Genomic DNA, 26,763 nt, shown 5'->3' with positions numbered 1-26,763 from the left:
ATGGAACCAACCTAGGTGCCCTTAAATAGTTGAATGGATAAAGAAAATGTGGTTTAATATTGAATGGAATATTATTCAGCTTTAAAGAAAAATTATGGCATTTGCCAGTAAATGGTTGGAGTTGGAGAATATCATGCTAAGTGAAATAAGTCAATCCCACAAAATATGAAAGCCAAATGTTTTCTCTAATATGCAGATGCTAATTCACAATAAGGTGCCAGGGGGCACTAGGGAAGAGTAGCATTACCTTAGATTAGGTAGAGGGAAGTGGTGGGAGGGGAGGGAAGGGGATATGGGGATAGGAAAGATAGTAGAATGAAACAGACATTATTACTGTATGTATAATATGTGACTGCATGACCAATATGTTTCATCAACATGTGCACTCAGAAAAATGAGAAATTATGTCCCATCTATATATCATATATCAAAGTGCACAAATGCATTCTACTGTCATGTATAACTAATTAAAACAAATTTTTAAATTTTTTTAAAAAAAACTTATGATTAAGGGCAATGTCACATTTTACCAGGGCCCTTTCAACAATCTTAATGTTCTTGACTTTGCCCTGAAAATTCTCCCTCACTCTTTTCAGAAGGGACACTGGTTACTTCAGTGCACCTAAAACTCTGTTTTCTGCTTTTATATTTTCTTGGTTTCTCACAAACTATTTGACATAAGTACCTGAAAAATTAAAATACCTAGAATACCTTTGTTATGTTTGTGAACTACACAAAATATTCACAGTATCCAAATTGCTACTTTTTAAATAAATCGAGCTCATGTAATTCATATAGCCCTCCTTTGCCCCATCTGGAAAGGTTATTGCAGCAGAATGTTGATTATGGAATATAATTTAAATTGCCAACTTCAATGACAAATAAGGCTAATTCAACCTCTTTTTTAAGCAAATGAATTTAAACCAAGTTTAGATTTCCAAAAATCAGAAATCTACAACTGAATTTAGAATTAATTCAGCTTTATATAATGAAGAGTGTATTTTTAAGAAAAACAGACCTGGATTTGAGTCCTAATGCCATCATTCACAATTTATGTGATGAGCCTCAGGTACCTGTATGTATCTCAGAGGGCTACTACAAAAATCAAATGAGTTAACACATAGAAAGTATTTATCAAGTTACCTAACATAAACAATATATATTAATGTATACCTTCTATATTCTTCTCTATGGGAATCACATAGTCTATCAGCCCAAAAAATATCTATACAATCTCCTGGGAATTTAGGTAATTTTTAAGAGAAAGATTGAAAAATCAATATGGAAGAATATTTTCTATTCTTCCAGCAGGGAACCTCATTTCTAAAAAGCCCAACTTGAAATTGTGGACTGCAATGTTTAGAACCTGACAGAGAAGATAAAATGTGCCTGAAGATTCTTGACCCACAGCTAGTTATGTTCCTTACATGGGCAGAAGTTTTGGAGTAAATGTATGACATGATGGACTCCAAGATGAGTTTGGCTTCCACTGTGACAAATAGAGGTTTGAAGTCATATCCAACACAAGTAACTGGTAAGCTTCTTACTGGAGATGAAATAAGTATTGAAGCATGTCCCCAAAATGATTCATATTTAATACAAATATGGGGGAACAGAAACAGGCTTTGACTCTCAGTTTGAATGAATTCAAGCATATGACAGAGAGGGCTTGACATTACTAAAAATGTGTTTATTGAAGATATGATTTAACCAAGTTTAATGAACTTTATACAGGCCCTAAATCATTGGAAGAGAGGCATAAATATCATCATTGATGGCATTCCTATCTTTTAAAAAATGGGAACAATGGGAGTTTTCTTACTAGACAGTTTTCTATGCATTCTTGTTTATCTTAATGAATCCTCTGACAGATAAATGCCCTGTAAACTTTGTTTTTCTTTGTTTGACAACTATAAATTAGAAACAAGCATTGCTAATGTAGTGAAGAAAATATCACAAACAGCTGAATTCTGCCTATTCTGCATGTATATGTAAGGCATGCAGCTGTTTCACTTTTCAAATTCCAACTCTAATACCAGCCTCAAAAAAAAAAAAAAAAAAGGAAAGAAAGAAAGAAAAAGAAGAAAGAAAGAAAAAGAGTAAAAACGGATGGTTGAATGTTTCTCCAAAGCCCAGAGCTCAAAGGCAAAATATTTGAAGACAATGTACAATAAGGGTTTTTTCAAGTCATAAAAACTGTTTTATGAAATTAAGCTGGAAATATTATAAGTGGGAAATGACCACAGAATAAATAGGAACCTTTTAGAAAGAGAACAAACATGTGTTATTTATTTTCCTAGTAGACAGAAGTGGCAGATTCAATCAGCAAGAAACATTGGATAGTTATGACCATTTTAATCATGTAAAAAATTCATAAGATTTGTTTATGGTGCATTAAGCAGCATCGTCAGGTTAGTACTAAGGAAAGTGGATAAATTCTATTTGCCAATAGACAAGAGATAAGAAGGGGCCAGTTCTCTTATGTGGCTAATACTGCAAAGGGACATAGAATGTTTCATCATCTCTACTGCTACCTTCCTTTACTCTTTATAAACATATGGAAATAGTTATACCCAATTGCATAAAAAGTATTTAAAACTATAAAACAGTTCCAAATCATGTACTGTGCCATATTTCATGTGGAGAGAGACTGTCTTTAGTTCCGTTTTGAAAGGCCTAAAAAGTGCAAAGCAATAGTACTTTAAGTATTTATATCTACTTAGATTTTCTAATGTTTAAAGTCATGTTGAAAAATGTTAATTTTAGATGTTAATTATAGAGCTGGAATAAAGCATTGGTTATAAAATAGCTAGCTGAGGTTAAATCCCTACATAATGATCAGTTTTTTGGTACTCCTGTTATTTAAAATACTAGCAAAGAAATACATTACAAAATATATACTAGCATGTGGCATATCTCTTCACTTGGAATTTTTATGAATGATAAAGCTAACTAAACTCAAGAAAATCAATTATTTATCTGGTCCTTACTCTACTTTTATTCCCTAACATGTAAAATGTACAAATCTTATATTTTATTTAGAATCAATAATTAAATATAACATCCTAATGTAAATTAAAGATATCAAATGTCTTTTGAAAGATGGAGCTTCAATACACTATTTTTAATTTAACTTCATTTTGCCTTGAGAATTACTGAGTTTTTGAGAGAGGTGTGCTCAAACAAAAAAAAATATGTTAAGAAGTATAAAGATTTGGTTAAAAGAACTCTTTCCATAAATATTTCTTTAACTATAAAGCAGTCCACTTCAAGAAGTCAATATACAGAATCTCACAATACACTGATCTCTCTTTGAGAAACCTGAATGAACAGGGTTAGATCTAAGAATTCTCCCTAGATATATGTGATATATATGTTGTCAAAGGAATAGTCTGATTCCCTTAGGAAATGTAGTTAAGAGTTCAGTTTCATAAATTTCTGCTCACTTCATATATAATTTTTAGACCAAAAAAAAGGACTAATTTCGTACTTAGAATCTGGCACAACAAAATTGTTGAGCTCTCCTGTTTCTCTCTACTGACCCTGACCCCTTTTATCTTGCAGCTTTTTTTCCTTCATTTTTCTACAAGTCACCCATATTCCATGTTGCCCTTATTGGTGCCAGTAACACTTTAGGAATACACCCCATAGACTTTATGTCTACATTTCTCTCCATTGAAAACACACCTGATAAACATTCCAAGCCATTCAAAACCCTCTTGTCCATTATCCAATATAATAGCTAATAACCTCATGGATAAATTCATGATGATACAATAACATATGAGAAGGTTTCAATATGGCAGCCTTCCATAAAAATATTCTTATTTAATTTTTCTAGGTACTTAAGTCTCATTACCTAATCTGAAAGGCACCTATGATTCTATCCACACATAGTCTCACCCCACTGCTACCAGCACAGAGACTGCGATTAATTGTAAGGAACACTATCATTTTATGAACTACTAAGGAAGAAAAATGCTGTTAGTTAAGCCATGACATGATACCTTAATGATAATTCTGTGCAACACATGAATTGAGAACATCAGCCCCTCATTGCTTTGAAATGACTTTAAAGAAGTTGGCACTCTAACCTACCTTCAGTTGCAGTGCTTCAAGTGTGAGAGTAAGCTCTTTGCAAGTATTTTAAGAACAAAATATAACACATCTTCATCTACTTGTGGATCTCATCCTTTTTTAGGTCCCATAAAACCCTTAGTTGTTAATTTGCAAGAAGATGTGAAATTCTGATCATTTCTACAATGATACTTTATTAATATCAAATTTACTTTTCACCCAGGGATATGGAGAACTGGAAAGAGTGTCATTTTCACTCATATAGTGTAATTGAGCCAAGCAAATTCACAAGTTTTCCTGAAACCATCGAAAGCTGAATTTGCAAAGCAACCAACTACCCAAAATCTAAGAAAATACAGGTACTACAGGAAGTGTTGAGACATAAGCAATGACTTACCTAAGATGGATGCAACTGAACACCAGTAAAAATTCAATTAGGGAAGTTGGCAAGTTGTTAAAACCAAGTATACTCTGCAGAGGGTGTGAAGATCTTAAGAGAGAAAAAAAAATTGAAGGATTCCACACATTCTTTAGGGTGTTTCTCCATCAAACAAGGGCAATCACAGAAAAAACCTGAAGATAGTTTTAACAAAGTGTTCCTGCTGGTGCAGATCAGCCACTGCAGGAGGAACACAGAACCCTGCCTAGACTCTGTCTTTCCCAAAGAACAAAGCTTTTAACTATAAATATAAATGAAACATACACACGCAAACATGCACACTGTCACTCTTTGCACATTGGTGAAAACCAATTGCAGCTGGGAGAAGGGAACAACAAATCCTACCCCTGAGAGAATGGCAGGATTGCATGCAAGACCTAGGACAAAAATCTGATACACCACTGAGGAGTTCACAATCCAGGACCCGGGAACACAGCACCATGCCATCTTGCCATCTTAAGAATAAGGTTTATTGTGACCAAGAGAGTGTTCCACTAGCACACATTACTGACAAACTAACAAGTATCAAGTAGTAAATAACACTGGAGCAGCAGAGGACAGGAACAAGAGCATGGAAAGAAATTATTTCTGAGGCACAACTCAAAGGAAGATCTAGAGATAATACAAAAGTACCCACTAAGGGAGAAAAAAAAAAAGAAACATCTTCTGGCAAATCAACCTAACATAAGGTATTCTTGTGGAAAAATTCTAACAGTAACCATATGAAGAACAAACTAAAAACCCAGAGGAACCTCATTGCTTTAATTCAGACCTCCAACATTTTATGTCGAACAGAAAGAGAGACATTCCAATTTCCAGGCATAACAAACTACAAATGCCTTGCTTTCCAATCCAAGATGCCTGACTTTCAGTAACAAAAATTATAAGGTATATAAAAAGGTAAATAAGAAAAATACTTTCCTGAGAGACAAATAGTCATCAGAACCAGACTCAGATATGATACAGATGGTAAAATTATCAGATGGGAAATTTAAAATAACTATAAGTAATATGTCAAAGTCTGTAATGAAAGAGGTGAACAAAATGAAAAATCAGTTGAGTAATTTTGGGAAAGAAATGGAAATTACCAGAAAGAATCAACTGCAAATGCTAGAAGTTAAAAATATAATCGCAAATAACAAATATCTTTTATAGGTCCATAATCAGACTTGACACACCTAAGGAAAGAATCAGTGATTTCAAGATAATTTTCAGTTTAATAGAAATTACCTAAACTGACACAGAAGATGGGAGAAAGATCTAATTTATTAAATATGTTTTTATAGACTCCAGGGCAACCATTGATTTTTAAGAGATATAAGTGAATCAATAGAAACTAAGTCAATCATAAAAATGTTTAAGCCAGAGGAGATAAAGAAAAGAATAAAAAAGAAAAACATGGAGAAGATGAAAAATAGATATCAAGATTATTGTCATTCCAGTTACATTAAAATGATATTATATAGCAATGGGCTAAACCTCTAATTTTTTTCATATTTTTATTGGTGCATTTTAATTGTACATAATAGTGAGATTTGTTGTTAAATAATTGTACATACACAGAATAGAACAATATACTTTGGCCAATATAACTCCCTAGTATATCCTCCTTTACCTTCCCTCCTCCTTCCCCCTGGTCCCTTTTTCTACTCCACTGATTTCCCTTTGATTTTCATGAACCCCTCTACACCTTTCTTTTCCTTTTTTCTCTGTAGCCTCCACATGTGAGAGAAAACATGCCACCTTTGATCCTCTGTGTATACATTATTCACTTAATGTAATGGGCTCAAGTGCCATCCATTTTCCTGCAAATGACATAATTTCGTTTTTTATGGCCAAATAAAACTCTGTGTGTGTGTGTGTGTGTGTGTGTGTGTGTCACATTTTCTTTATCCATTCATCCATTTATTGATGAACAGCTAGCCAGGTTCCATAGTGTGGCTATTGTGAATTGTGCTGCTGTAGACATGTATACATGTATTGCTACAGTGATCACACTTTAATTCTTTAGTATTAATATCAAGGGATGGAATAACTGGGTCATATGGTGATTCCATTCCTAGTCCTTTTAGGAAACTCCATACTGGTTTCCATAGTGGTTTTACTAATTGACAAATCCCACCAACAGTGTAAAAGTTCCTTTTTCTCCACATTCTCTCCAGCATTTACTACTGTTTGTGTTCTTGATGACTGCCATTCTGACTAGAATGAGAGGACGTCTCATTTATATTCTCCTGATCTGAAAATACAGTCTAAAATCTGAAATCTCATTTGTATTTTCCTAATTGCTAATAGTGTTAAAATATGTTTTATTTATTTGTTGGCCATTTGTATTTCTTCTTTTGAGAAGTATCTGTTTTGTTCATCTAAACTACCAATTAAAAGTTGATATTGTTGTCATATTAAATAAAAATGTAAGACTCAACTATATGCTGTCTACAAGAAACCTATTTTAAAAATCAACACATAAACATGTTAAAAGTGAAAGAATAAAAATGTACATCAGGCAAATACTAATAACAAGAAAGTTGGAATGGCCAGTTGTGGTCACACATGCTTGGAATCCCAGTGGCTCAGGAGGCTGAAGCAGAAGGATCGTGATTTCAAGGCCAGCCTTGGCAACTTAATGAGGCCTTAAGAAGCTTAGTGAGACCCTATCTCTAAATAAATATAAAAAGGGCTGGGAGTGTGTCTTGGAGGTGAAGTGCCCCTGGGAGGGAGAGAGGAAGAGAGGGAGGAAGGGAAGAAAGGAAGGAAGGAGAAAAGGAAGGGAAGGGAGGAAGGAAAGAAGAAAGGAAGGAAGGAAGGAGAGAAGGAGGGAGGGTGGGAAGAAAGGAAGGAGATAGGGAGGGAGGGTGGGAAGGAAGGAAGGAATGAAGGAAGGAAGGAAGCTGGAGTGCTATATTAATATCAAGGAAGACTTTAGAACAAGGAATATTATCAGGGATAAAGAGGGGCATTATATAATGAGAGAGTCATCAATTCTCTTATAAGAAACTTAAATGAGTATGCACCTAATTTTAATAGGGCTTTAAAATATATGAGAGAAAAAACTGATAGAACCGAAAGGAGAAATACACCAATCCAGAATGAAAGTTAAAACTTCAACAATCATCTCTAAATAATTGGCAGGGCAAATAGAGAGACCAGTAAGTTACTAGATCATTTTAACAACAGTGTCAACAAACTTGATCTGATTAAAAGTTATAGATCATTCCACCCCAAAACATCAAAATATATATTCAAGTATACATTAACCAGTCACTGAGATAAACCGTATTCTGGCCAAAAAAAAAAAAAAAGAAATTTTGTACAAAGTATATTCTTACACTATAGTGAAATCAACTAACAAGGATTAAAAGAGAAAATTTGAAAAATCCCAATATTTGAACATTACATTATCTGAATTGAAAAAAAAATTGAAATATATAAAAATATCAAAAGTTTGTGAGATATACTTAGTGCATTACATAGGAGAAAAAATATCATAGGATAAGGTGTTTATATTAGAAATAAAGAAGTATTACAAATTAACATCTACTTTAAAAAGTTAGAAAAAGAAGAGCAGAATAACCTCAAATCAAGCAGAAGAAAGTAAATAAAGGCGAAGTTCAATAGGGTTTACAATTTCATGAATATTGACAGTAAGAGAACATAAAGAAGCTTCTTAGTGCTAGAAATATTCCATATATTCAGTAGGCTCCAGTTAAAAGACAGAAACTATTCAAGTTTTTATGCCTAGAAAGTTGAACAGAATTGATAACTTGATTGAAAACTGATAACTATATAATAATTGGAAAAGTACACAAAGGGTGGTAAGATATCTCAGAAACAGGAATGTAAAAAGCAGCTATGGGCCTAGGGATTAAGGAACAAAATTAAGAGTTGAAACTATTTAAATTTTAGTAGGGATGAAATTCAGACTTCTCTGCTGCTCAGCATCATTTTTTTTTCTTTTTTTGCAATGCTAGGGATTGAACCCATGGCCTTGTGCATAAGAGGTAATAACTCTACCAACTGAGCTATATCCCCAGCCCTGGTTGGAATCTCTTCATGCAGACATCAAAAGCTGGTTCTGCAAGTGTTCAAAAACTGTAAACTAAATTTAGATGTCACTAGAGTAAGAAGCACGAAGGAACGGGAAGGAGCATGACCCTTCTCTCTCCTCTCTCTTACTCTTGAGCCTTGCTGGCAGAGTACTGCAGGGCAAGGCTGGGTACATAGCTGAGAGACAACTGAATAAGCACCACCTTATTTTGATGTAGGGATAAACAACGTTTTGTTAAGGAATAATTTTTCTCCACTTTCTACCTTTATGGAAAATAATAAAATAAATATTATATCATAATCTATGTTCTAGTGATAGAAATACAAAAAAAATCTGAATTTCTCTCTTTTAATAATCAGAAAAGCTAATGTGTTTTGAAGGGCAAAATATGGTTTTAAGAAGTAGGAATTTGGGGCTGGGGATGTGGCTCAAGCGGCAGCGCGCTGGCCTGGCATGCATGCGGCCCGGGTTCGATCCTCAACACCAAATACAAACTAAGATGTTGTGTCTGCCAAAAACTAAAAAATAAATATTAAAAAAAAAAAATTCTCTCTCTCTCTTAAAAAAAAAAAAGTAGGAATTGTAGCTCAGTAGTACAGCTCTTGCCTAGCATGTGTGAGGCACTGGGTTAGATCCTCAGTATCACATAAAAATAAATAAACAAAGGTATTGTGTCCATCTACAATTAAAAATATTAAAAGAAAAAAAAGAAGTAATATTTTTCCCCCTTTCTCCTCCCATTTGTCTTCATTCCCAGTCTTTGCTTCTTAACTTCACTCTAGACTATAGATACTAAAAATGGAAATGAGCTTGTATCTATAAGTCCCCAATATGTACTGAAGTATCTGGCATAATGTCAGTCCTTAGGAAACATTAGCAACATGTGTTATGTTCTTTGTATAAAACAATATAGTTGTGCTTAAAATGTCATCAGTGCTCATCTTACCATTTAAATTTTATTAAAGTATTATAAAAATCAGTCATCTATAGTTATGACATGAGGTCAGTCATTTATTTTTGATTCTGTGATAGCAAGGTTCAGGCTTGACACGTGAGCTTTGAAAGTGTACAGTTCCTGTGAGATCATCTTGTTCAACCATGTTTCATCTACTGATAAAGAAATTAAATTCCAGGAAGGCTTCATGGGTTGGCCATGATCATAAAATGTGAATCCAGGTTTGTTTTCCCTGAAACCTATTATATTGTTAAATAGATTTGCTACTGATATAATCCTTTACAATATTTTAAAAAACGAGGCTGGGGATGTGGCTCAAGCGGTAGCACGCTCGTCTGGCATGTGTGCAGCCTGGGTTCAATCCTCAGCACCACATACCAACAAAGATGTTGTGTCCGCCAAAAACTGAAAAATAAATATTGAAATTCTCTCTCTCTCTTTAAAAAAAATTTAAAAAAACAATGTATAATGTTCAGAACAGTATTACATTCCTACATTTTACACTGAAACTTGTCACATAGAGTGGTTTGATGCTGGTCTATTTTGTACCTCCCCTTGTATACATTAATAATCTTATTGACAACTTATTATGTGTCAAAAACTCTTCTAAACATATCTATGCATCTCTTTATGTAATTTTCATAGCCATCAAACACAGGTAGTTATTCAGATTTTACAGATGAGAAAAGGAAACAGAGAGAGATTAAGTAACTTGATCAAGGTCACATAGCTATTTAGGTTTGAAGCCAAAACTCAAGCCCACAGTTTGTCGCCACAGCCTTTATTTTTCTAACTGACTGAAAATTATCTCTTCTTTGATTGTTTTATTCCTTCTGAATTCCAGCTCAACCTTTTATCTGGAGGTCTCCCCTCTACTTGACATTAGTGAAGAGCTTACAGTCTAAATTCATTACGCATTCTTAAATCAACTATAGACTTCACATAGTCTTACAGGAAAACAAGCCACTGTATCAATCATCTGTTACCATAATGATACTATATAACTAAAAAAAAAAAAAAAAAACCTTAAAGTTATTCAGCTTAAAACAACACTTAATTATTTCTCACAAAGCTGTGACTCTGCTGAGAAGTTCCACTAATCAGGATGAAAATCAGCTGATGCAGGCTACGCTTACTCATGTGCCCAGTCAGTTGGTGGTAAACTGGGATTGGCTGATCTGAGATGGCCTCAGCAAGCACCACTCTGATTTCAACCAACCCCACAACCCTCCAACAGGCTAGCATGATTGTATTCTCTTGAGAGTGGCAAGAGTGCAAGTGAATGAATAGAAATGACACTTTTTAAGTCAGATTATCTGTCTCCTATGGCTAAGTTTAAGATTGAGAGTGATACCAAAATACATAATGACAGGAAGATATGAAAAATTTGGATCACCAGTTCAATCTACTACAAATAGAGTTCCAGTTTTTCCTGGACTCTAGTCTTAAATCTATCATAAAAAATCCTGTATTTGGGTAACATGTAAGTTGCTTATCTCTCAAAGCATTTCTTTTCCCTTGAGGAATCTGGTGACTCAAGTGGTGTATCCTTAAGGAAATTATCAAATGTCTCATCAGTAATGAAGATTAATGCCTTATAAGGCTTGCTCTACAACATAACCACTTTTAATTTCTTTAGCATATAGTAATATTTAACACAGTTTTATTTTATCATAAAGTAATGAGCTAAGATAAATGAAAGGCAATGTCTGCAAATATTAATGTTAATTTGAATCATTGTGAATTAACACCTTCTGCAGAACAGTCTGTACATGGTGAGTTCATTTGGTTGGTGAATGGAGCCAATATGGATAGAATCATGCATTTAATTCTCATTTATTCTGCCCTCTGGACAGAGAGACAGTCTCTCATCCTAACTACTCATTATAGAAATTGATAGGAAGACCAGACAAACAAACCTTAATTAATCGCTGATAGATTAGCTCACTTAACCAAGAAATATTCAGTGAGCACTTGCTGTATCTCTAGTTCCAAGAATACAAAGAAGAGACTGAATATGGTGCACATACCTGTAATCCCATAGACTTGGGAGGCTGAGGCAGGAGGATTACAAGTTCAAGGCCCAGACTGAGAAATTTAGTGAGACTCTATATCAAAATAAAAACTGAAAGGACTGGGGATATAACTCAGTTATAAAGTATCCTGGGTTGAGTCTCTAGTGCAAAAAAAAAAATGAAATAAAACCAATGTATAAGTCTTGATATCTGCCCAATTTCCTCCTCCTGTGGAGAGAAGATGACATAGTACATATCACAGAAATCTTCTTTGGTCAGGTATGAGATGTTAGATCAGTGAGCTGAAGCTGGGTCTGGAAACAACTTAGTGAAAGCCAATTGAGAGAGTCCAAGCAGCTGCCAAGATTAGGCCAGAGTTGGGGAACTTTGTTTTATATTAGCTTCTGTTCATAAGTAAAGTGAATCAATGACAAAACACAAAATTATGTACAGACCATTCCTTACAGAAGTTCTGAGGGCATAGAGTCCTTTAAATGGGTATGATCTGAGCAAGTGCTATGAGAACACTAAGGACAGAGGAGCAAAGAGAAGGCAAAAAGAAATTTTAAAGTTCAGTTCCAATTTATGGGGCCTATAAGGCCAAGAACTGTTACTAGTAATTAAAAGTTGGATAAACTCACTAAGCTCCTGTCTTCAAGAGCAAGTTAAGAAACTATTTGTTAAAAATAAACAGTAAGGGCTGGGGATGTGCTCCTGAGTTCAATCCTTGGCACCAAAACAACAACAATAAAAAGAATGTCGATAACAGAAAGAGCCTCATAGTTTTAGCAAGATACCAATTCACTTCAAAGGACTTAAAGGAGGGAAATAGCTTCACAGAATGATGCTTTTGAAATAGGGAAGTGAAAAGTGTTTTAGTTAGCTTTTTGTCACTATGACCAAAAAAACCTGATAAGAGCAACTTAGAGCAGGAAAAGTTTAACTCACTGTTTAAAAGGTTCAGTCCATGCATGATTGGCCAACTCATAACTCTGGACCCAAGATGAGAAGACACATCATGGGGGAGGGGGTGGTAGAAGAAAGTTGCTCAGTTCATGACAACTAGAAAGCAGAACCTGAGTGCAAGGAGCCAGAGATATTGTAATTCCTAAGGGCACATCTCGCAGTGACCTACTTCCTCAAGCCATGCCCTCTCTGCCTGCCATTAATCTGTTTGAATTATTAACCTATCAAATGTATAAACTCACTGATTGGGTTATAGCTCTCGCAATGTAACACCTCTGACCATTTCTGTATTGTCTCATACATGAGCTTTTAGGGGATACCTCTTCCAAATCATAAAAGGAAAGTGATCTGGAGAAAGTCTAGATAGAGAGAAATTTAGCAAGAAAGGAAGTGTGCTGCTTGTTTGGAGCCCAGTCCAGAGTCTCATAATTGGATAAATTGTTTCCCCCACGAGCAGTGGTGATGTACTCACTTTATTGTTCATCTCTCTGTTTTACACAGATGTGTTCCAATAACAATAGGTATTTTAAGAGATAGTTGCAATAAAGAAATTAGTCCTCCTTTCATACTTCTAGAATGCTGAGAAATGTCAAATCAGTATGGGAAAAATGACTATAAAAATTGCTCTGGTTAAGAGCTCAACCATTAAATCTTGATATTAAATCCTTTGGTAAAGTTATAATTTTTGAAATAGGGACTCATTGTGGAAATGATGACATGGTTTAACCATGGAAATGTTGATTATTCACTCATACTATTGCCTATTTTTGTAACCATATCTGGGATTTTCATATTATGTTGGGATTAATTATATATTTCATCAAAGTGACACGTGTTTTCTAGCAGGAATTTTTTTCTCACACTGGATCCTGGTAACAACCATATATGAACAAGCTAAATATAAGCCACTTCACCAGACAAAAAGAAGTCTAGAGATTTGAAACATCTTTAGTTTACTTTTTAAAATCATAAAATATGGGTAGGGCATGACAAGTGAAAGAATATCTAATAGCAAAGGTCACAATTAGTTTAAGTGGCTTAAATTGTGTAATAATTGTATAATTTTCCCAGATATTTAGAAACATACATTTTGTTTACTAGCATTAATTATGCTGCATTTCTGTGTTGGGCTTATTATATCACTACTATTTATAAATGAAGAAAGCTATTTCCAAAAATGTTCATATCTCATTTCTTTATATACTGAGTATCCAATGAACCTTTTAAATAAAAGTTTGTTTTACATTAATCTCTACCTTCTTTTTATAGTATGACCAGATACAATCAAAAACAAGTAATGATTTTGAGTGATCCAAAGGCAGAAGAACCCCTCCAAATATTTGGAACTTTTCATTTTCAATTGTAAGACTTTTTCATGTTCCATAAATGTATCTCGGAAAACATTCTTGAATCTTGGAAAACACTCTTCATATTCCAGTATCTAGTCTAGACCTCTGGAATAAGACACCTTCACTCCTTTTGAACTCTGAAATTATATCCACACTATGTTATGGGAACTTTTAGAGTCAGAGCAGCTCCAAGGGTCAAGCTGTACCATGAATACACATTCCAACTTCACGGTCATTATGGGAACAGAGATGAGTATCCAGGACTTACCTGGGCAGATAGAAACACTCCAACTGATACCATATTCTATTCTTACTCTGGTTCAGTAATGCCTCTGTGTCTGAGACTTGAAAATAAGAAATTGTTCTTCTATCTAAGCATTTCTAAATCGATAAATGAATATATATATATATATATATATATTTATCTCCAAGAAGTGTTAGGGAGTAGAAAGAAGTACCAGGAGCAAAAACACATCAGTTCCCAAAAAATATTTTCTTGGGATCATGAGTATTCATAACATAAAAAGTATGCTTACTCACCTGCATGTAATCACAATGCATGCTATGAGGGACTAATCAGTCAATATTTATTCAATTCTTATTCTGGATCATTTCATTCAACATTTTTTATTATTCCTGATTCTAGCAGTAGATTTGTGATAAAATAAGTCCCTAAAGGTAATGTTTTTCTTGGCATTAGGTGGTGGTGGTGAGGACACTGTGTCTCTTACCAGAGGCCAACCCTGGAAGAAAGAACTTGAGACCAGAGGGCAGAATAAGGGAGGAGTCAGTGTTAGGGCGAAATATAGAGTGAATGGGGTTCTCAAAAGCGCATGAGATTCCTAAAATCTCCGGGAACACAGGGGATGGGCACTGGTTCACTAGGAAAAAATGACAAAATTGTATTTTATATGCAATTAAGTTATACTCCTTATAAACTTCTCTTTTATGTATTTTGCTTGTTTGTTTGCTTTTGTTCTCACCTTCGCACTTAGTAAAGCCATCTGGAAGTAATGAGGTACCTTAGGGCAAAGGAAAAGATTTGGACCCATTTTGAACAAAAACCTACATAGAAAGAGTAGCAAGGAATCCAAAGAATGCAGGAGCCTTAGAGTTGTCCTTACTGGAGATTCTCCAAAGCATAATTAAAAGCAGTACTTTTCAAAGCTGGATGTCCTTTTCCTAACTGGTTCGTGCACAAACACACATACACACACACACACACAACTCCCCAAGACCCAATTATGTACCCTTTCCAGTGTGGCCTACTACACTAAAGGCACACCAATCTATAACTACCACCTAAGATGACTTGTGAAACTTTATCTTTTGTAATTGACATCTTTTTTTATTTTGCAAATATAAATTATATTACAATATAGATTACCACAAATACAAGTTATTCTAACATCTATGAAAGTAGTTTTTAAGGGGGTTCTGGAATTTGCTTTATTTGTGGCGATTTTAGTGCCTCAAGATTCTGTCATAGGGCTGGGGATGTGGCTCAAGTGGTAAGTGCTCACCTGGCATGTGCAGGGCGCTGGGTTCAATCCTCAGTGCCACATAAAAATAAAAGATAAAGATGTGTGTCCACCAAAAACTAAAAAATAAATATTAAAAAATTCTCTCTCTCTCTCTCTCTCTCTCTCTCTCTCTCTCTCTCTCCCTCTTTAAAAAAAAAAAAGATTATGTCATAATCAGATAGAAGAGACATAAAGTTAAGCAAACTCAGTACCTCCTTTCAGGGAGCCCAGAGTACAAAGGTAGAGACAGAAACTTAAAGTCATTAGAGCACAATTCCCTAAGAGAAACCATGGAAGAATGACAAAAGGAGCAATTAACTAAGGGACTGAGGGAGGCACCTTACCATATTGAAACTATGCATTTTTAATTTAACCTTTACCAAAAAAATTTAGAAAGCAAACAATGCCACCCAGAAATATGCACTGAAATTTTTTTTATGTTTTAGCTTTAGTCTATTTTTGAGAAATGAGCTTTGCATATATTTTATAATTTATTTTTATCTCTTGAAGCTACATTTTTTCAAAAGTTTTATTAATTATTGTACTTTAGGATTGTTTATAAGTATTTTTTTTGTAATAATAAGTAAATATATGTAGCCCTTACAGTGTGCCTGGAAATTTTCTAAGTGCTTTGTATCTACTATATTATTTATGTTTAAAAACAACAATTAATGAAAAAACAGCACTATATTATGGAAATGCCATTAACTAGGATTAGTTTCATGAATAAAATATGACACATGGAAATCATATAATTTGGTGAAGGCTAGTAATAATAGCTAATGAAACCCAATAAGTGAGGTGATAAAGGTAGAACTCAACACAGCAGCATTTCCAAAGACTATTGTTTTTACTAATATACCATATTGCTTCTCCAGCCTACTTAAAAACACATACACACTCAGAGCGCATATCCTGATATGTTGTTATGTCTGGCACTCTTGACTACCCTGCAAAGAACACAAAATGTATCAAAGCCCAAAACATATTTATGTGGTAAGTCTCAGCAATCCTACATCACAGAATTTACCCAAAAAAGTGATATTAAAGAAAAATCACTTTTTAACAAGGATATTCATTATTGTATCATTTTCCTTGCATTTTAAAAATTTCTTATGCTGATGATTATTATCTCATTTGTTTTGCAAATTGTCTAGTCAGTATTGTTGTACTTCAGTCTATCAGGGTGTTTGGGAATTTTTAAAAATAAATATCTCTTACATGTAAAGTATATTCAAATGTTTATGAATATATTATAATTTGCCTTTGAAGATAATTATGGTATTTTATGAAGTACATGAGATTCAGACTTATCTAAAATTTATCAATCACTTTAATTATAGTTGCCATCCTTGCTGTTAAGCAATAAAGTATTGTACTATTCTGAGAGCAAATAGCTAGTATATAGTTTTCTCATTATTTATAGGCATCCAATTTTTATTTTTTAATACAAATGGCTTTGTTTATTTTATAATCATATAATTAGTGTGTGCAGATTGAAAAATACAGTTAACTAAATAAGAATGAAATTATCTGTAATATAGCCATCAAAAATAAGGATCTGAAGAGGGTATCCCTTTAGTATTCAGTTCAGTATGAATCAAACCATGTAAGAAAACTATCCCTGCTCAGAAAGAACCACCTGAAAAGACTAGAGAAATAGTACCCAGAATCTTATAAGAACAAAAAGAATTGCTGTCCTAACAGCTCATTAGCTATTCATAAGTATTAATATAGAATACAAAAGGATTTCACTTTAGTAGTGGTAACTAGTAGTACTAGTTAGGTCCTGCCTAACAAGTCTAAAAGTATCAAGGTATTTTCAAATAATATGAAGTGCATACTAGAAGAAAACTCAAGAATATTTGAAGGGATATGAAATAGCCAGTATTCAACAAGGTAAAATTTACAGTGTCTGGCATCCAACAAAAATTTTCTAGTCATGAAAATAAGCAGGAAAGTACAAACCATAATGAAAACCACTCAATCAAAACCACTAAGAAGTAACACAAATGTTAGAATCAGCAGACTAGAGAACCAGTTATTAAAACTATGTTCTATAGATTTAAAAGTATATAAAAATAAAGATATAAAAATGACTCAAAGCAAACTTTTCTTTGAGAGACAAAAGCATAGGCCCCAGAAAGTGGATAGTATGAGCAGGAAACCCAGAAAATACAAAAGAGATCAGTGAACTTGAAAACATATCTTTGGATGTCTTGCAAGGTGAAAATAGAATTTTAGAAAAATAAATTTTAAAATATATCAGTGAGCTGAATAACAATACATGAAATTAAATTACCAAAACAAGAGGAGAGAGGAAAATGAGGACAGGAGAAATATTTGAATAGATTATGATAGAAATATTCCAATTTTGCTGAAAGTCATAAGCCCATAAATCTAAACTCAATAAAACCCAAGAACAAAATAAATGAAGAAAACTGTACTGAGGTATAGTATAATCAAATTGCTAATAACTAGTGATAAAGCAAAGATCTTAAATGGATAAGAGGGGAGAAAAAAAGAACTGTTATGTACTGAGAAAATAAACGACAAGAGATTTTATGTAAGAAACAATGTAAATAAGATAACATTGGAGCATCCTCCCGAATATTATTTAAAATGTCAAAGAACAAATCCACAGATACATATGACCTACCCAAATTGAACCATAAGGATATAGAAAACCTAAACAGATCAATTTCAATTAATGAAATTGAAGCAAACATCAAAAGCCTTCCAACAAAGAAAAGCCCCAAACCAGATGGATTCTCATCTGAGTTCTATCAATCCTTTAAAGAAGAAATAATACCAATCCTCCTTAAATTATTCCATGAACTAGCAAAGGAGGGAACTCTTCCAAACTCATTCTGTGAAGCCAGGTTCACCCTGATACCAAAGCCAGACAAAGACATATCAAGGAAAGAACACTTCAGACCAAATCCTTGATGGACATAGATGCAAAAATTCTTTATGAAATATTGGCAAACCATATACAAAAGCACATTAAAAGATGGCGCCAACATGATCAAGTGAGTTTTAAACCAGGAATGCAAGATTGTGACAACAAACATAAATCAATAAATACAATTCACAACATAAATAAATTTAAGACAAGAATCACATGATTATCTCAATAGATGCAGAAAAAGAATTTGAAAATACAGTGCCCATTCAAATTTAAAACACTAGAAAAACTAGGAATAGAAGGAACATACCTCAACATTGTAAAGACTATATGTGACACACCCAAGGCCAACATGATTCTGAACAGAGAAAAACTGAAAGCATTTCCGCTAAAAACAGGAACAAAACAGCTCACTTCCACCACTCATACTCAACATAGTACTTGAAAGTCTAGCTAGGGCCATTAGTCAAGAAAAGGAAATTAAAGGAACATGAATAGGAAAAGAAGAGCTCAAAATATCTCTATCTCCCAATGACATAATCCTATAGAAGACCCCCCCACAAAAAAAACTCCTCAGAAAACTTCTAGAACTCATAATGAATTCATCAAAGTAGCAATATACAAAACAATACCCATAAATCCATTTCATTCCTATACTCCAATGATGAATCTGATGGGAAAAAAATTAGGAAAACTATCCCATTCATAATATCCTCAAAAAAAATACTTGGGAAACAATATAACAAAAAAAATGTCATGGACTTCTATAATAAAAATTATAGGACATTAAAGAAATAAATTGAAGAAGAACTTAGAAGACAAAAAGACCTCCCATGTTTTTGGATAGGCAAAATTAGTATTGTCAAAATGGCCATACTACCAAAAGTGCTATAAAGATTAAATCTAATTCCCACCAAAATCCCAATGAAATTCTTTATAGAAATAGAAAAGCAGTCTTTTGAAAACATAAACAACCTAGAATAGACAAAGCAATCCTTATCAAGAAAAGTGAAGCAGGAGGATTATAATATCAGAACTTAAATTATACTACAGAGCTATACTAACAAAAACAACATGGTATTGGAACCAAAACAGGTAGGAAGAATGGAATAGAATAGAAGACATAGAGACAAACCCACATAAATACAGTTATCTCCTACTTGACAAAGGTGCCAAAAACCTACATTGGAGAAAAGATAGTTCTTTTAAAAAATGGTACTAGAAATCAATATGTAATAGAATGAAATTTAACCCCTATCTCTCACCCTCCACAAAACTCAAATCAAAGTAGATCAAAGACCTAGGAATTAGACCAGAAACCATGAGCCTCCTAGAATAAAATGTAGGCCCAACATTCCAAAATGTCAGCTCGGAAACTGACTTCCTTAAAGACTTACGATTCCTAAATTGCAAGAAGTAAAATCAATAAATGAAATGGAATCAAGTTAAAAAGGTTCACAGCAAGTAAAACAATCGAGAGTGCAAAAATAGAGCCTACAGAATGGGAGAAATTAGGGCATTATCCAGGGTATATGAAGAACTCAAAGAGCTTAATGCCAAAAAACAACCCAATCAATAAATGGGCAAAAGAACTAAACAGACACTTCTCAAAAGGAGAAATAGGAATGGTCAACAAACATGAAAAAATATTCAATATCTTTAGCAATTAGAAAAATGAAAATTAAACTACAATGAGATTTCATCTCACTCTAGTCAGAATGGTAATTATCAAGAATACAAGTAATGATTAATGTTGGCAAGGTTGTGGGAGGAAACACTCATCCATTGCTGTTGGGTCTGAAAATTGGTGGAACAACTCTGGAAGGCAGTATGGAGATTACTAGGGTGGGGGGATACTATGAATAGAACCACCATTTAACTCCTTGGTATTTAGCCAAAGGATTTTAAATCATCACATACAGTGATGCAGCCACATAAATGTTTATAGTAGCACAATTCACAATAGCTAAGCTATGGAGCCATCGTAAGTGCCCTTCAACAGATGTGTGGATAAAGAAAATGTGGTATATATACACACAATAGAATATTACTCAGCCATAAAGAAGAATGATTTAATGACATTTGGCAGTAAATGGATGGATCTGAAGACTATCATGCCAAGTGAAATGAGCCAGTCACAAAAAGCTGAAGGTTAAATGTATTGTCTGATATGTGAAAGCTAATCCACAATAAAGGGCAGGAGGGTTTTAAAAAAAAATAAATAGAAGTTCAGTGAAGTAGACAAAGGGGAATGAAGGAAAGGAAGGAGGGATAGGATAAGGAAAGACAGTGGAATGAATCTGAATCCTGTGTACATACATGAATACCCCATAGTGAATCTCATCATCATGTACATCCACAAGAAATTAATTTTAAAAAAATGAGTAAATGGCAAAAAGGTCAATAGAATAGAGGGAAGGAGCAGGGGGTGCTGGGAGGGAAGAGGAAGGGGAGGTCCTGGGGAAACAATGAAATGTCAAAGAAATCTATACGCAGTGAACATATCTTGCAAAAATTAAGATAAAATGAAAACTTTTTCAGGTACACAAAAAGAATTTAACACACACACACACACACACACACACACACACACACACAATAAGGAAGTATTTCAAGGAAAAAGAAAAATTTACCAATGGAAATTTGGATTTGGACAAAGGCATGAAGAACTTTTGAAATGGTAACTACAGGGGTAAATAGATGAATGTCATTAAAAGATAACTGAATCCTCAAATGAAAGCAATAAGAATGTAATCTTATATAAAACACATGGAAAAAGTAAATATGTAACAATGTAACAAAAATCAGAATAGAAATGGAAATGTACCATTATAAGTTATTTAAGCAAACATAAAGAGATATAGCGTCACTAAAGGTTATAATGTTAAAAAAAAGAACACCATAAAACCTAAAACAACCACTAAAATAATTTTTAAAAAGTATCATGGCTGCTAACCTAAAAAGGAGGTCAAATTTTTTTTAAAAATATTCAAATAATCCGAAAGAATGTAGATAAAAGTAAACAGGACAGAAGGGTCAAACAGAAAACCAATCACAAGATCATAGACTCTAACCTCGTAACCATCTTAAATTAAGTGTTCAAAATACTTCATTAAAAGCTAGAGAGTGGTCAGATTCAATTTTAAAAAACTATTTGTTGCCTACAAGAAATACACTTTATGAAGACACAAACAGGTTAAAAATAAAAAGATGGGTAAAGATATATCACATTAGCACACATTGAATGAAAGCTGGAGCATCTAAATGCCAAATAAATCACATTTTCAGTTAAAGAAATTCATTCCATAATGATAAAGAAGTTATTTACAAATAGCATAACAATCCTAAATATTTATGTACCTGTATCAGTGCTTCAAAGTATCTTAAGCAAAAACTGATAGAAATAAAAACAGTTTAAACAGACAAAGCCATGATTACAGCCAGAGATTGTATGCCTTTCCAGTAATTCACACAACAAGGTAGATGGAAAATTATTATGGATGTGGAAGATGACTAATTTGTCCTAAAGGGCTTATAGAGAATACACATTTTTCTTAAGTGCATATGAAACACCTATCAAGGTAGACCATGCTCTGGATATGAAAAAGTCTCAATAAATTTAAATATTGTAAGTTAGGCAAAGTATGTTTTCTGACCACAATGGACTTGAGTTAAAAAAATCAATAACAAGGGCCTGGGGTTGTAGCTTAGTGGTAGAGCAATTGCCTAGCATAGGTGATGCCCTGGGTTTGATCCTCAGCACCACATAAAAAGAAACAAAAATAAAGGTTAAATTCTTTTTTAAAAATCAATAACAAGAAACTACCTAGAAAGTTTTCCAATATTTGTAAACTTCTCTATAATCTGTGAATCAAAGCAAAATCAAAAAAGGAAAATTGTAAAATATTTTGGAGTGAATGAAAATGAAAATTGAATATATCAAAATTAGTTAGAAACTATTAAAACAATACTTATGGAGAAATATGGAGCATTAATTGAATGTAGAAAACTGGGTATACACACATTATATATATACACATACATATATATATACATTTTTTTAAATCTCTCAAACAACCAGTCTTTCTTTGTTCCAAGCTGGTGATATTGCTAGTATATCTGTCTTAAAAATCTTTGTGGATTTTTATGTATTTTATTCCTGTCAACAATAATTACTAAAGCCACACTTACCATTCTTTTTAAGTCATACTGTCTATTTCTGGGAATCTGGGGTTAGTCAAACATATATGGAATCATTCCCTTAGGCTTTCTTTCATATTTTAAACTTGAAATTTCTGGGTTCTTTATTTTCCCTCTCAACTCTTTGGGTAAATTCACTAATTCTTTTCTAAGCAGGTTCACTTGATTCATTTTCTTTATGCCAGAGGCAATATTTTACCAATTTTTTGTCACCGCAAAGCATAGATTTCTGTTTGTTCCAACTTAGTAAAAGTGTTTCCCTATCATCTTTCCACTTAGACCTAAATCAAATGCTATATATTTCAGTGTTCTAATAAAAGAACCTCTTAGTTTAAATTTCTCTATCAGTTACCTTTTTCTACATGAAAGATACACAACATTTTAGTGGCATTTAACAAAAAATGTTATTTCTTGTCCATTTACAGGTGCCTAGATAGCTCTGCTTCAAGAAGCAGGTCTATGGGTTCATTTCGATGGCTGTGCCCCACATGTCTCATTCTGGCATCCAGAGTAGAAAGGCAATGGGTATCTGGAGAATGTTCTTATCAGAACTGTATCAAAAGCCCAAAGGAGCAAGCCCAACAGCTTTAGTACAGTTGAAGCCTTTCATCATGTTATTACCCTTAGCATCCTAGTGGCCAAAGCAAGTCCACATGATAAAATGCAGATTCAAAGGGCACACCTGAGACAGTGCCACCATAAAAACAAAGGCCAGGGCTAGGGCTGTGGCCCAGAGGCAGAGCACTTGCCTGGCATGTGTGAGGCACTGGGTTCAATCCTTAGCACGGCGTACAAATAAATAAAATAAAGACATGTTCTCCATCTACAGCTACAAAAAAAAAAAAAAAAAAAAAGAAAAGAAAAATTAAAAGAAAAGAAAAGAAAAAAGAAAAAGAAAGGGCAAATGCACTTCTTTGGTCTTGACTGAGAGCCTGACATAAGACTCCAAGAGGCTTAAAATGTGACACCCCTCAACCAGGGTAGCTTTGCATAGTTGAGGTCAGGGTGCCCTATATGTGTTGTTTTAAACAGTACTATACATTTCTTTACCACAGGGCAAACTTCTTGAGTAGAATACACATAAAGCCAATTAATATCCCCTCCCCTGCAAGTAGCCAGCTAAACAAGCTCCCTCCTTTTGTCTAGAGATCCAGCATGACATTGTCTTATTGGAGCTGTGTTTCCCTCCTTAAATGGAAGCTCCAATAAAAGCCTTGCCTGCATGTTCAGTTGCCTGATTCAGTTTTGTTTCCATCATCATTGGAAGTGTGTCCAGCATCATACCAACCATGAGGCCTAAACCAAAGTGGTATATGTTATTACAATGGAGTGAGTACCTCAGGCCAACAATTCCAGCAGTTGCAAAGAAATTGGGACAAGGGGCGTATAAGAAAAAGAAGTAGAAAGAAGTTAATTAGAAGAAAATAAAGAAAAAAGGAGGAGAGGAAAAGGAGAAGGTAGTAGGTATACACCATCAACTTTGGTAACAGTGGGTGAACAGGCTTTCAAAGCAGGCTCTGTTTCACATCAGTTCTTTCTACTGTCCTCATTGTACCTGCTACCCCTGAACCTGGACTGGAGCCCCTTTGAAGTTCTGGTGAAACCCAGGCCTCTTTTCCCTGTTGAAAAACCTTCTATGTGTTCTGCCTTGCTTCTTGCTCACATTGTATGCTATCTTGGGAGTCTTCCCATATTCTATAGCATGTGGTGAAAGCTTATTATTCACTATTGGTGTTCTATTTCTCTGTACTATTCAACCAGGGATGATGATGAGGAGGTAGTTATACCTGAACTGACTCATCTCAGAGCTTGAGAACTGAAGCATCAGAATTGAAGAAAGCAAAGGATAGTCCTAATAGATAGGTAGATAAGGGCCAGATCATGAAGCACTTTGGAAAACAACCAGTAGGAATTCAAATTTTACTCTGTAGGCAGACAAGGCCCTTGAAATAATGAAACAGTGGATCTACAGAATCATTTTCATGTTTTAGAAAAATAGTTCTCAAGATTTCCAATTAAACCCAACCGTCCAAAACCAGACATTTGGTAGTTTCCTCCCAAAATCCTACTGAAAGGAATAAAACTGACATAACCCCAGAAGACCAAAAGAATGGGTATGGCAATGACAGAAGACAACATCAGTTATACTATGAAATAGGGAAAGGAGTTCATCTAGTGATTGTTGACTTAACAAAACTGAAAGGGATTTAAGTTCTGTAGGACAAGAAGGGGAAGATAGACCTGCAGCACTGTATGGAGAGGCCTTGAAGGAGAGCAACTGAGTTCCTCTAGAGATAGGAAGGGGGGGTTGCCAATAGAAATGGGAGAGAGATTCACCAAGAAAAAACAACAACAATAAAAGCCCTCTTGCACCCATATTTTTTTGATTCCTTGGAAAAAAGGAACTAGATCAACTCCTCTCTCGGAAACACCAAGGAAGCAGAAGGCTGCCGTGAGGCAACTTTACTAAAAAAAAAAAAAAAAAAAAAAAAAAGTGGGATTAAATAAACGCTATTTTCTAATCCCTAGCTTATATCTACTAAGCATGAGTTTGAAGGGTTAGAGAATCCAAGACTATTTAGAGAGCAGAAAAACTCAAGAGAAAAAAAAAAATGCACTTACTTCAAGTCTCAAATTTGGCAGAAGTCAAGTAAGATGACAATTTAAGAATGTCTTTGGAATGTGACAAAAAGCCATTTGTACCATAGAAATAAAAAGAAAAGAAACATAAAAAAGTGAAGTCTTGTGAACAATATTTTAATGTTTAGGAATATTTAGGAATTTCTAATATGGCTTGTCTATCACCATGACTCATGAGTTGCAAAAAAAATGTTGAGCACAAAGGCATTCCTGGAACCCTCCCATCATGGAACACAGATGACCACCCACTCTACATATGTGAAAAACAAGTATGGGCAGGAACACTAATGAGTCAATTTTTTCAGATTTAAGCTTTAAACAATCCTAGAATTGACAGCGTAAAATTTAGACCCCAAATCATCTAAAGATGCAGAAATATGCAGCTTAAAGACTACTATGTGAATGGACTTAAGGACCTCTGTTCTTAAAGAAAACTAGCAGGAGACATTGAGTCTGGTTATCTAAACATTTTTATTATATCATTATTGAGATTATAAACTCTTCACTCATGATATTAAGCTAAAAGATAAAGAAGGTTACGTGCATAGAATGAAGTTTTCATATTTTACACCCTTGTCAGCTCTCAATTGAGCCTATCAAGACACCATCGTTTTTTATAGAAATATCATTACATCTAGAACATGGATATCATCCTTGCTATGTTCCTCCTGACATACTTTATTCCAGCCCTAGTAATCATTCTTATAAAATTCTCAACACTCTCTCATCTACATCCTTCTCTCCTTTTTTCTTCTCAGAATGCCCCCCTCCTATCTTTACCTTCTCTACCTGGCTAATTCCTGCCCAGCCTTAAATGGCAGTCCAAGAGTCTCATCTGTGAGGCCTCTTCAAGCAAACTAGTGGCTTCCTTTTTTCATGTATTAAAGCATTTTATGCATCTTGATTCCATGGCGTTTGCCTCATTTTATTATATTATGCTGATATACATGCTGATACACACGTCTGTCCACTGCAATGAAATAGAGACCATGTCACATTGAGCTTTATATTTCCCAAGTCCTGAAAATTTACTGAGTACCTACTATGCTACAGGAAGCGTCATATAAAAGGATTATAATTATTTGATTATTCTTATAAACTTTTCCCCCAAACAATGACATATTCTTTCATTTAGTGGCTACCAATAAAAGTTATCTCATGAATCTTTAATTATGGAGCTTTACTGTATTCATTTAAATTATTTTCAACAAAGCAGTCAAGCTGTCTTGAATCAGAAACCTGATGTGTGTTTGAGCAAGGATCTTAAGAAATAAAGCTTGCTTGGGTCTATATGTAAAGTTATTTTAATGACCCAAAGTCACCACAACTACTTGGTCATTGATTATGATTTAGAACAAGTTTTGAGACCCTAAAATAAAAGATACTGCATAATTGTAGAGTATTATTATGTGAGCACGCATAATTAGGGATTACCATTATCCAAAGAAAAATGCATGGAATCTCTTCTGGGCATATATGTTTTTTAAAAGGGATTTTTTTTTTTACTGAATATGGTATAATATGAAAGAGGAAATGTAAAAAAAATATGAAAGAGGAAATGTAAGAAAAAAGATCCCATTTGTTTCAAGATGAATTTAGTACTGACTTCATTTAGTAATTACTATATGCCAGAACTGTGCAAA

Source organism: Ictidomys tridecemlineatus, chromosome 7 (genome assembly GCF_052094955.1).
Source record: "Ictidomys tridecemlineatus isolate mIctTri1 chromosome 7, mIctTri1.hap1, whole genome shotgun sequence".
In the NCBI taxonomy this organism is placed as follows: domain Eukaryota; kingdom Metazoa; phylum Chordata; class Mammalia; order Rodentia; family Sciuridae; genus Ictidomys; species Ictidomys tridecemlineatus.
The sequence above is the reverse complement of the archived record's forward strand: the minus strand, read 5'-3'. Positions refer to the sequence as shown.